General features: G+C 36.9%; 2 protein-coding genes across 6 annotated transcripts in view; one reads left to right on the forward strand and one right to left on the reverse strand.

Annotated features, from left to right (window-relative positions):
- The window catches only part of Cmss1 (cms1 ribosomal small subunit homolog (yeast)), a 427,095-nt gene that overhangs the window by 134,278 nt on the left and 280,520 nt on the right, over positions 1-12,297 (forward strand). The window lies entirely within an intron of this gene.
- Filip1l (filamin A interacting protein 1 like) overlaps positions 1-12,297 on the reverse strand; it is a 311,808-nt gene that overhangs the window by 102,066 nt on the left and 197,445 nt on the right. Inside the window, exon 1 of one of the 5 annotated variants that reach the window (XM_023721226.1) lies at positions 2,247-2,263. The exons of the other annotated variants lie outside the window; for them this stretch is intronic. The gene's annotated coding sequence lies outside the window, so the exon portion shown is untranslated. Of the gene's footprint in view, positions 1-2,246; positions 2,264-12,297 lie in introns of those variants that run through there. 5 annotated transcript variants of the gene reach the window in all.

Consider the following 12,297-nt stretch of genomic DNA (forward strand, 5'->3'; position numbering starts at 1 on the left):
AAAAAAAAAAAAAAAAAAGACTGGGTGTGGTGGAACACACCTGTAATCCCACCCTTTGGGAGGCTGAAAGCAGGAAAATCACTGCAAGTCTCATCCATGTAGTGAGATCCTGCAGACCCTGTCTTAAATACATTTTTTAAAAAGGTGATAAAATCAACAATGATTGTTATATTGAATAGTGTTATCTTCAAAGTAGTTGTTCAGATTACCAGATATAAGCATGCAAAATTGTTCAAAAAATTTTTTACATTGAGCATTATGTGTAAATTACATATGTTTAAATGATGTAAATATTATAGATATGTTTGTACTTATCTTGTTCTTATGGTAAGAACAAGGCCATCTATGTCTTCTAATTTATTTTTCTTCTTTTTTTTCATACTGAAGATTGAATCTTCATGCCAAGCACATGTTCTTAACACTGTGTTACATATCTCGCCTTATTTTAGATCAATATTCATGTCTCCTTGGTGTATCTGAATTGGTGCTCCATTTACAATGGGTGTTTAATGGGACTGATTTGTTCCTTTTACTTTGTGGTCTGCTGTCTCAGATATATGTATTATTTTGTACCAAGACTGTGAAACTAGCTGTGTTAGCTTAACATTCTGTACATTTTCTGCATCTTCAGCCATCTTGCAACACTACTCTGACAGAGGAGAGATACAACTCCCAACCTGCTAGATGTCAGAGTTGTCAGATCATGTGTCCTGCAATAAAAGAATGAATTCCAAAAGACAAAAGAGGTTAGGAGTAGGAAAGGTTTATTGGAGAATAGGAATAGCTCCTGAGAGACTGGAAGGTACTGAGTAGGTTGACACTCAGGTCATCTTCTGAAAATATTTTAGGGCAAGGTCACATGGTAAGTACATGGTGGGTCAAGCTACAAGCAACCAATAAGATTACTAGGATAGCAGTTTAGCTAACTTTGATCTATTAGAGAAACAGGTACATAGCAAGGGCATATGGAAGATATCACTAATCTTGGTGGATGATCCAGTCTTAGTTTTGTCTTTAATCTTAGTCTTAGGTTTTAGTCTTAGTCTTACTGGATGAGAAAAAATGGCCCACCCCTAGAGAGATAATGGTCTGTTGCTATGGGAAATCCCAAAAGGGGATTACAGATTGTAAATCATTGTGCTTTTAATCTGGAGGCCTTAACTGCTTCAGTTGTGCCTCCAGGCACTATTCTCATGTCTCTACATTTCCCTAACTGCCTTGAGAACTCAGTCCTTTTCAACCAATTAATTTTTATCTAACTTAACTGCCTATAATAGCTGGATTTAGATATTCTCAGCTATACCTTGGCACATGCCTGACTATGTTCATTGGACTCTGGAGGGCTTCAGCTATGTCATCTCATCTCTACCCTTCAGACATAGTTATCCTCTAGAAGGTTAAACAAGGATTCCTCATGTGGTAATCTTAGAATATTCCAAGAGTATGGAAGGTGAAACTCCCAGGATCTCATTTTACTGGTGAAAGACCTATCAACACCAACTCAGATTTGGGGTGGCAGGATGGGGTGTAGCCTGGATTCTACTCCCAGGTGAAAAAAGCTGCAGTCACATGGCAAAAGAATGTAAGGAACAATCATTGAAAAACCTCACTCTGCATTGACATAAATTTCTTTGAAAATCTAAAAAAAAAATTTAAAGGACTGATAATGTACATTTCACCCTTTCCTTCTTTTAGTTTTCTGAAAATATGAAAGTGTTCTTTGGGGTTTTGTTTTAAGGATTTGTAAAAGACATTCTTGTGCTTTTCTTCTACCCACATATTCCCATGTGTAAAGATAGCCTACTGATAAGAATTAACTTGTACTATGTTCTGCTGCTAATCAATAAGCATTCCCCTGCCTTCCACAATTTTATCTAAGGTATGTCTTCAGAATACTAAGATAAGAAAGCCTCTGTTTGGCAATGTAGTTTGCTAAGCACTGCAGGTAGGAGTGCCCCTTTGAGTTTAAGGCAGCCTTGAACCGCCCCAAAGACTGAATAGAGCCCTGAATATACCTTATCTTCTCTCAACTCACTCTTAAGTAAATTAGGTGAAATCTTCAGAGAGCAGAGGTCATTTTCCAGTGATGATATTTGTAAGTAGTAAAAACGAATGACCTGAAACATTTTACACTGTTATTGTCTTTAAAGTCATTAGAGTTTTTTTCTGATGCCAACAGTTCTCTTGGGGGACGGAGGAGGAATTATAGCAACAAAATTCTTGCTGGCTAATGAACTGGTACTTACATTTGATTTGTGTTAAGTACCATCTTCCTTGTGTGCAGACTGCAGGTCTACTGTGTGTGTATCTGCACATGTTTACAATGGAGTTTCCTCTACCCTGTGCCAACAACCACAAAATGATCAGTAATGAGAAGTAATTAAGTTGGGAGAGTAAGAAAACAAAGACATGAACTTCAAGTTACTCTCATGCTTTATATTATCAGTGACTTCATTGTTTCCCTTGGCAAATTTTTAATATGTCTATGCTTGACCCAAGAGTACATAGTAGGGCAAAGAAAATGGTGTAATAGCAAAAGTAGTTACATGTTTTCATGTTGTCCCCTGATCTCCCAAAAGGGACTAGAAAGTTGCTTTTGTTTATAACAAATACAAATAATAATGCCTTACTCTTTTCATAAAGTATGGATAGTGATATAATTCTTGGTGGGTTTTCATGGACAAAGCCTGCTTTCTTATTACTTTTAACACAGCCTCATAGGTTGTCATCTGTGACTGACACAGCCCTAAAACGGTGGCCTTTGACAGTGTGGACTGCCTAACTTCTGATCTCAGCTCTGCTTTTAATTAGCTAAGTTCTGGGTATTAGTTATAAGATGAGACTATTGAGCTACTTTGGGCTCACAAGCTCATTCATGATGAAATAAGAACCCAAGGGTTCTTTCTTTTGACCTCATTCCCTTTTCTTACTCCCTAGTGATAGCACAGTTCTGGCCTGAAACTTAAATGATCTCTGAGGTTCTGGGACTTCCCACTTTAGAATTTTGTGATTCTCTGTTGTCTTGTATCTATGGATACAAATACCATGTGGTTGGTGATGAGAAATAGATTGTGCTTTGTTTTCCTATGTAGTGACCTAGGTCAGTTTTTCTTGGGTTTAAGCTTGTTGAAATCATGGTGGCTTTTGGTAAGAATGTGTCCATGCAAGTGAAGGACTGCAGAGAATTTGCAGTTATTTACTTTAGGTCCAGGAAATGGCCAAATGTAAACAGAGGCCTGTTCTACCCAACACACACACAGTCTCAGTCTCTCTCTCTCTCTCTCTCTCTCTCTCTCTCTCTCTCTCTCTCTCTCTCTCTCTTCCTCTTTTTAGCTAACTGCTTACCATAAAAGTTACTTTTGTTTTGTTTTGCTTTTTTTTTTTTTTTTAAGTTGAGATAGGATTTCACTATGTATAGTCCATAGTGGCCTTGAACTCACAATATAGTCCAGACTGACCTTGACCTTGGAAGAATCCTTGAACTTGCAAGAGGCTGCCTCAGCCTCCTAAGTCCTAAGACTCCAGGTGTATAGCACTACACCTAGCTCGTAAAAGTTATTTTTTAAAAATTATTTTTCATTAATCTTGTATATCAAAAATTATTTCTTCTGCATAATTGAGTGCTGTTAAAGCATAATTTTAGTCTTCACATGCCTAATTTATTTTCATGTTTGAATTGTGGAATAGACAAAATGAGAATATTTTGTATTAAGAAATTTGGAAAATCTTCAAAAGAAATTATTTTAGATCCTCATCATTTAATATATCTAAGTAGCCAATTAATACTACTCAAATTTTAAGAAAATATTTATGATGATAGCTAATATTTATTCATACGATAAGTACCAGTGCGTACCATATATAAGCCTGTTCTAAATCCCTTCGTATGATTAATCCATTTTATCCTCACATAAACTGCTGTCTTCTTCCATTTTGTAGGAGGGGAACCCAAGGCTTGAAACTGTGGAACTTAAGAAAGTCATACAGCCAAAGAGGCGAAGTCAGGTCATAACTGGAGCTGTCTCTCTCCAGAGACCACTAACTCATAAGGCAGTCTACTTAGTTCTTTTTAAAGAGGCATACATTGTAAAGAATAATTTTGGCTTAACATTAGTGTTTTCAGTGGACATTTGTGAAGTACCAACCATGTTATGTATTGTGCCAGGCAATTTTATTTTAGCTAGCTTATTATCCAGGCTGATATCTCATCTGTTCAGTTCTGGGTACCTGAAATTATTCTTTTTTAAATCTGAATAACATAAATTCACAAACCTTTGGCCTTGAAGCAGTTGCTCTACTTAGTAAAAATGTATTGTTCACATACACTTTGTGTCGAAGAACCATTTTGCTCACATTCTGGGATGGCAAGAGGACTATCTTAATTAAAAGATTGTGAGTTTATACAGTTGTAAGAGGACTTAAATCACACCTCCAACTTATTGGCTCTGTGGTCTTGAGCCTTCAGAGGTAAAATGGAGATAATGGTACCTAATAATGGGTTTATTGTTCAAACTCTGTGAGCTCAGAGCCCCTTTTGTTGATGTCTGTGTTCCTGAGTCCAACAGTCGGACCTCAATAGCAGTTTATGGGGTGACTAAATCATGTTGTCTTTCATGAGGAGAGATGGTTGGCTCTCAATTGAAGCTACATCATGATAAAGATGGTTCATCTGAGAAACACTGGCTGAAAGCTGAGAAAAGTTTGTGGAAAATCTACTAAAATAACTACTCGACGTGTTATACCACAAACCAAGCACTGTTTTAAGTACTTTGTGCATATTAGCTTATTTAATCTGAAAGAGTTTTAGCCCCAAATAGAATGAAAGTACTGTAGCAAGAGGCCTAGGAAAGGCAAATCAAGAGTAGAGACTCTATAAGAGACACCAAAGACAAAGAAATTAATGTCAATTTTAGGGGTACACTTGAACCTACAACAAATTCAGTATGTGTGTGTACATGTTTATGTGCAGACATGCTCTTGTGTGCAAGGTAGGGAAGTAATGTTAGATTCCCAAATTAAACCTCCATTTAGTTTCACTGAATTTGAAAAAGTTTTCAGTTGTGCATTCCTTGACCTTTGCTACCCCTCAGTGCTTCTCTTACACACTATATACAAAACTAAGCTGGATATCTACTATTTTTTTTATTTGACCATAATTAATCTTATTTTTAGGCATATTACAAGGTTATGTCATTTAAGTTTGACTTGTTAAGAAATTTTAGGCATGAATTGTTTGTTTTGACAGGAAGATGCTACAAAGACTTTGTAATGCAGAGCAATTCTGTGCTAAGTAGGACATTTGCTGCCAAGGGACAGAGCTGGGAGTGATCCAAGGTTTTAAGTTTGAATGTTTTTAACATCCCATATCTTGTTGACTGTAGAGAGCTTCTCTGCTTTTCTTTACATTTTTATTTTTCTCTCTCAATGCACTGAGCCACAAAGTTAAATCTTATTTCCCTCAAAAGTGAATAGGAAGAGATGATTCTTAGGTTCTTTAATAGTAACTAACTTATGGTAAATGTGATTAATTTGTGAAAATACTGACTATAAATAGATGCTAACATTTCTCTGTTGCAGAAAGGCCAGGTTGTGCTCTCATGGCCAGATTAGGGAAAAAAATCCTATTAGGATTTTATTTAGTTTCTGAAAATAAAAATTTAAAAAAAAATTGTTTCTTTTTATTTCCCTAGTTACCAACAATTGAAGACGTTAAACTCAGCCAATTGCAGTAAACTATCTGATGGCTAAAAATGACAAATTGAAAATCAGATAACCTAATTTAGCAATTGGCTCTCTTTATCTTTTTCTCCCATTTTTAGTAAAATCATCAGAATATTTCCTCCATGGTACTTTTCCTCAAAGCTTTGGAAGAAGGAATGGAAACTGAGGCTATGAATCAGGTCCATATTTCAAAGGATTGTCAGAGAAAGTCAGAGTCATAGAGGGAAAAGAAATACGATTTTTAGAAGCTTATATGGCAACTAGCTTTTACTTATTCCTGAGACAAAATACCTCACACCCACAGATAAAAGAGAAAAGGTTTATTTAGCTCACAGTTTGTAGAGGTTTTAATCCATAATCATCTGACTCCAAGACAGGGTGTCATGGTAGACAGACATTGCAGAACAGAAACAGTTCATGGCAAGCAAAAGACAGCAAAAGCAAGGAAGGGATAAAACAATCTCTTTCTATCCCTTGTATTGTATCCAGGTTACTGGTGTTAGGGTGCTGCCAAACCAATCAGTGGACTGATTTAGTAATAACACACCTTTAATCCTAGCACTGCTTCAAGAATCAATCATACACTATAGATTTAGACACCTCCATGTGTGACGCCATGAAGCTTTCAGGGGACATGTACATATAAACCATAACATTCCACCCCTACACCCTCAAAGACGTGTGCATATTCCTTTATGCAAAAGGCATTTGATCCATCTCCAAGAGTTGCTAGAGTCCTAACAGTTTTAGCATTGTTGAAAAGTCCAAGTCCAAGAGGCCAGGGAGATGGCTCAGTGGAATAAACGCTTCCCTGGCAAGCGCAGGTGCCTGAGTTCAATCTCCGGTTCCATAAAAAAAAAAAAAAAAAAAAAAAAAAAAAAAAAAAAAGAGAGAGAGAGAGAGAGAGAGAGAGAGAGAGAGAGAGAGAGAGAGAGAGAGAGAAAAGAAAAGTCCAAGTCCAAAGTCTCCTCTGAGATTTAAGGCAAACTCTTAAGCCCCTGTAGAAATGAAAAGAAATTTAAACACTTCCAACATAGAATGGCACAGGATAGAAATAAGTAAGACCACAGAAAGTCCAAAATCCTGCAGGGCAAACAGTAAGTCTTATAGTTCTGTGACCACATCCAAGGCAATCTGTGGCAAGATACAGGCACCAAAGGGCTTGGGTGACTCCACCCCTGTGCTACTATAGATGGTTGTAGTTTCCATGACTTCTCTTTTGGGTTGGCTCTGCTTCCTCCTTGCAGTTTCCCTCAGATGATCCATATCTGTGCCTTCTCCAAACTGCTCCTTTGGCTTTACACTCCCAGTTTCATACACTATCCTTTCAATGGCACACTGCTTGGCCTACCAGGCCTTCTTCTGAAATCTAGGTGGAAGCCTTCCTAACCCTATACCTGTTGCATTCTGCATGCCCCTAAAACTCTCAACACATGGATGACACCAAGGTCTACTGCCAGCTAGAGCAGTAGCCAGGCTCCATTCTCTCTTGGCTCCAGGAGTCCAGTCCCTTGAAACCAATTCTGAGGAAAAACATCTCTAGGCCATTGCCATTCTGGAACATGGTTCTCTACACTCTTCTCAAGGAAAAGTCTCTCACTTTTGCAATTTTGAGGCTGCAAAGGATAGAGTCATGCTCCTTGTGATGCCCTCAGGCCATCTTTTCTAGTCTTCTTTTCTTTCTCAGTATACAGGATCTCCTCTGCTCTATCTTTGCATTCCACAGCTTTACTGGAGCTTCCTTTCTGCCAGTGTTTAAATTATTCTGTGGGGCGCTTTGCCCTTGATTCTCAATGTAAATCTAGCTAAACACCCCTTCCCCAACAGTAGCTATGCTATGGCCTCAATATTAGACTACCTTGAAATTTTTCTGCCAGATTAATTAATCTACCACCTTTAATCTGAGTCTCAGGCAAAATCTCTGAATATGAGCAAAATGCAGGCAAACTTTCTATCAAAGCATAACACATTCATCTGGAGTCCAATAACCAATATAGACCTCCTTCTTGCCAGCAGAAACACCCTGAGCTTAGTCTTTACCAACAGAATTTCAGTCAGCCATCTGGTCTTCTGAGATTTAACCAGAATCTCCCATACAGTACAATGTAAGTTGTTCTAGCTCTACCTTTTCAGCTAGTATGTCTGAACCTTTCTTTTCACCTTCTCACAAATCAGTTCCAAAGGCTCTTGAACCACATGGCCAGGTTATGCCACAGCAATGGTGGTAAACCACTCTCAGTCCCAGATTTGGTTTTAGTTACTTTCCTTGTTGAGACAAAATACCTAACACCCAGAATAAAGGTGGAAAGGTTTATTTAGCTTACAGTATATAGCAGTTTCAGCCCATAATCTGCTGGCTCTAAGGCAGAGTGGTTCAGAAAAGGGACACACAGAGAAACCTGTTTGTGGCAAGCAAAAAACAGCAAAAGCAAGCAGAGAGTTAAAAAAAAAAGCCTCTTTCTGTCCCTTATATTGTATCTTGGCTACCAGGATTAGGGTGGTGCCAAACTAATCAGTGGACTGATTTATTAATCACCCACCCTTAATTCCAGCCTGCTTAGTCCTAGCATTGTACCATGAATCACATTCTTAGATCCAGCCACTTCTGAAAACAAGCCACCTATGACTGTATGAGGCTTTGGGGGAATATCTAGCTACACACCATAACATCATCCATCCCCGTAGTGCCAGGTATTAAATACAACTAAAGCAGTAGGTTGTCAGGCATGGTTGTGCATGCCTGTAATGCCAGCACTCAGGAGACTGAGGCAGGAGAAGTGTTGCAAGCTTGAGACCAGCCTGGGTTCCAAAGTAAGCTCAAGGCTAGCCTGAACCGTATAGTGAGACCCTGTCTGAAAAAGGCCCGCTCTCCCTAAAAAAGGCAATACATTGATCAGAGTGCACACTTAGGGAAGGTTTTAACAGTTTGGCTGATGTTGAAGCTCTGTTAGAATTTTAAATATAGACTCAGAAATTTAACAGTAGGCATTAATGAAGACTTCTTTGAGTTTATCATATGATTGCTTGCAGTAACTTTTGTGTGTGCATTGTTTGATAATATCAGTAAATAGTTATTCTCCCTATTTTACAGAAGAAGAATTGGAAATTCAGGAAGCTTAAATAGTCTTAGCTAGTAAACTTCAGGCCAGGGATGAAAATTCAGGTATTCAGACTAATCTTTGTTTCTATGCCCATGTTACACTACAGTAATTATCATCCATATTCTCAGTATAGCTTAAAGATGTTCTTTGATGTCTTGTCCACTGAATTCTATGATTGAACAAGCTGATGGTCATTTCTTTTTACTCTACTGAATAAAGAGCTTGCTGATAAGATCTAATAAAGCAGACTTATATTACGGCTTTTCTTAGCTGTATGTTCTGAAGAAAGGACATACAGAAAAGTGAATAGACACTTCACAAAGAAGTACAAATGCCCATTAAATACATAAAGAAATGTTCCATATCACTGGCCATTCAGAAAATGGAAATTAAAACAACGCTGAGGTTCCATCTTTCCCTAGAAAGAAAAAGTAGTCTTCATCAAATCAAATAATTTGATTTGATTTGAAAGAATTTTGCATCAAATCAAAAAATATTTATCATCAAGTCAAATAATAACAAATGCTGGATAGACTGCATGGAAAAATGAACACTTCAAAAAAAAAAAAATGAACACTTCTACACTATTGGTGGGAAGATAAACTAGGACAGCCACTATGGAAATCAGTATGGAGATTCCTCAAAGAACTGAAACTAGATAATTTGACCCAGCTATTCCCCTTCTAGGTTTTTGCCCCAAGGAGTTAAATACATCATATTGCAGTGATACATACATACCCATGTTTATAGCAGAGCAATTCATAATAGTTAAATCTTGGAAGTGACCTATATTTCCAACAACAGATGAATGAATAAAAAGCATGGTATTTATACATAATGGAGTAGCATTCTGCCTAAGAAAGGTAAACTTGAGTCATTTGTAGAAAAATGGATGCACCACGAGACCATAATGTTAAGTGAAATAAATCACACAAACAAGCTTGAATATCCATTGTTACTCTTGTATGATAACCATAAAATATAAATAAAAAGCAAAATAAAAGATAATAGGAAGATGGAAGATAGATCAATCTCAAAGGGGAAGTGGAATGAAGAGAGAGGGGAGGGATAGGGAGTGAAAAAAGAATTGGAAAGTGTTTGTACAAGTACCAACCAGTTCCACACAAACGATGTAATCATTATATACTACACACATGTGCTAATATGATAAAAAAGAATATTTGAGAGGGAATACTAACTCGGTCAAAGGGACTTTGTAAAGATATCTCAGTGGTAAGCTGGTTCTCAGAAGATAAAAAGAGAGTATCCATGCTGTGTATATAGGAGAGAGGCAGAAGAAAAACATCATGTGGGGAATATCAAGTCCTTTCTGTGACTAGAAGAAAGGAAATGTTCAGCTGTGAAATATAAGTAGGATGGTAAACTGTAGCTACATAAGGGGCTCATAACAGAGCTGTTTGTAAGACAAGAGATGAAACAACCAAGTATCCATCATATAGTATGAAAATTAAATGAATTAAATATTTGAATATATATTCTATGTTCAGTTAGGGACCCTGTAAAAGACAATTTTTTTTGCAGAGTAATAATGTAGGAAAATACTGGATTTGGAAAAGATTGTATTATGTATTACACTATCTTCATATTTGTAAGACTTTTTTATGAAAAGAAAAAAGGATCAATAAGACAAAATGTGAAAATCATCATTAAGGCAGTGAATGCTTATTTTGTAGCAGCTGGTATCATAGTCCATGGGATATGAGAAAAGAAGACCAAGAAAAACTGAATGTGGATTTATTAAGTAAGTGAATATGGATGTACTAAGTAATATGAAGAAGTTGCATTTGGCCTGGTGACATGTGTCAATACCAGTATAAGTATGGTAAAATATTGAGGGTTGTATGAAGGATGACTATGTAAACTTTGTTATATTCTTCCCATTTTAGAAGAATGAGCATCAAAAGACTTAAGAGAAAAAGATATAGTATTTAAAGTGTTTACATATGATGTGTTAAACTATGTGTTTAGAATGAACATATTACACTATAGATATGTTGTATATATTGTATAAACTTTTTTTTTTTTTTTTTTTTTTTTTTTTTTTTTTTTTTTTTTTTTTGCGGAACCAGGGATTGAACTCAGGCCCTTGTGCTTGCTAGGCAAGCACTTATTTTACCGAGCCATCTGCCTGTCCCCTATTGTGTAAACATTTTAAGGAGTACTTGTATTAAAAGAAAAAAGGGTGAGAATCTTTCCAATTAACTGCTAGATTCAAAAATCTTCAGAAATCTTAACTGCTAGATTCAAAGATTCTCAGGATCATTGCCTTGCCCATCTTCTACATAGAACTGTAGGGCTTGTCACTGTCACGTTTCCTAGCTCTTCTCCTTTCCCTCTCTTAATTAGTTAGTCCTCGAGTTCCTGCTTTCCTTTTACTTGTATTATACCTATTTGTATTTCTTCTTTTGAGTTCTTATACTAGGGAAACTATATGATATTCACACAAGTGTGTCTGATTTATTTCACTTATGAGTATATCTTCAAGTGGCATCCACTTCAATGTAAAGACTTCAAGTTTATCATTCTTTATAGCTGAGTAATACTCCATTGTGTAAAAATACCACATCTTTTTCAACCATTCCTCAGGTGATGGGCATCTTGGTTGTTTCCAAGATTTGGCTATCACATATTGTGCTGCTATAAACATAGGCACACATATATCTCTATGATATAATGTTTTCGGATCATACAGGAAAATTCCCAATAGAGGAATAGCTGGTTTAAATGGGATTTCCAGTCCAAGTTTTCTAGGAGTCTCCACACTGATTTCCATAACAGTGGCACCAGTCTACATTCCCACCAGCAGTGGAGAAGGGTTTTTTTTTTTCCCCGCAGCCTCTCCAACATTTGTTGTTGGGTGATTTCTTTATGATAGTCATTCTTTCTGGGGTGAGATGATATCTCATTGTTGTTTTAATTTGCATTTCGTGGATGGCTAGTGATGTGGAGCATTTTTTCATATATTTATTCGCTTCTTTAATTTCATCCTCTGAGAAGCGTGTGTTCATCTCGGATGCCCATTTCTGGATTGGGTCTTTAAATTTTGGGTCCCTAGTGTTTTTTAGTTCTTTATAAATTCTGGAGAGCAGACCTTTGTCTAAGTACTTGTCATGATTTTTTCCAAATTTATGAGTTGTCTTTTCACTTTGTTGGTAATTTCTTTTGACGTACAAAAACTTATCAGTAAGAGCAGGTCCCAGTTGTTAAATCTTTCAAGTGTGTCCCATGCGATTTGATTTTTCTTCATGAACTCTTTGCCTACCACTATGTCTTCAAGAGTTCCTCCTACTTTCTCTTCCAGGAGATTTAGTGTTTCTGCTTTAATGTTTAGATCTTTAATCCATTTTGACTTTAGCTTAGTGCATGGTAATAGACCTGGGTCAAGTTTTAGTTTTCGGCATGTGGAGAGCCAGTTTTTCCAGCACCATTTGTTAAAGAGGCCATCTTTCTTCCA

The sequence above is a fragment of the Octodon degus genome, unplaced genomic scaffold, assembly GCF_000260255.1.
Source record: "Octodon degus isolate 3935 unplaced genomic scaffold, OctDeg1.0 scaffold00081, whole genome shotgun sequence".
Taxonomy (NCBI): Eukaryota; Metazoa; Chordata; class Mammalia; order Rodentia; family Octodontidae; genus Octodon; species Octodon degus.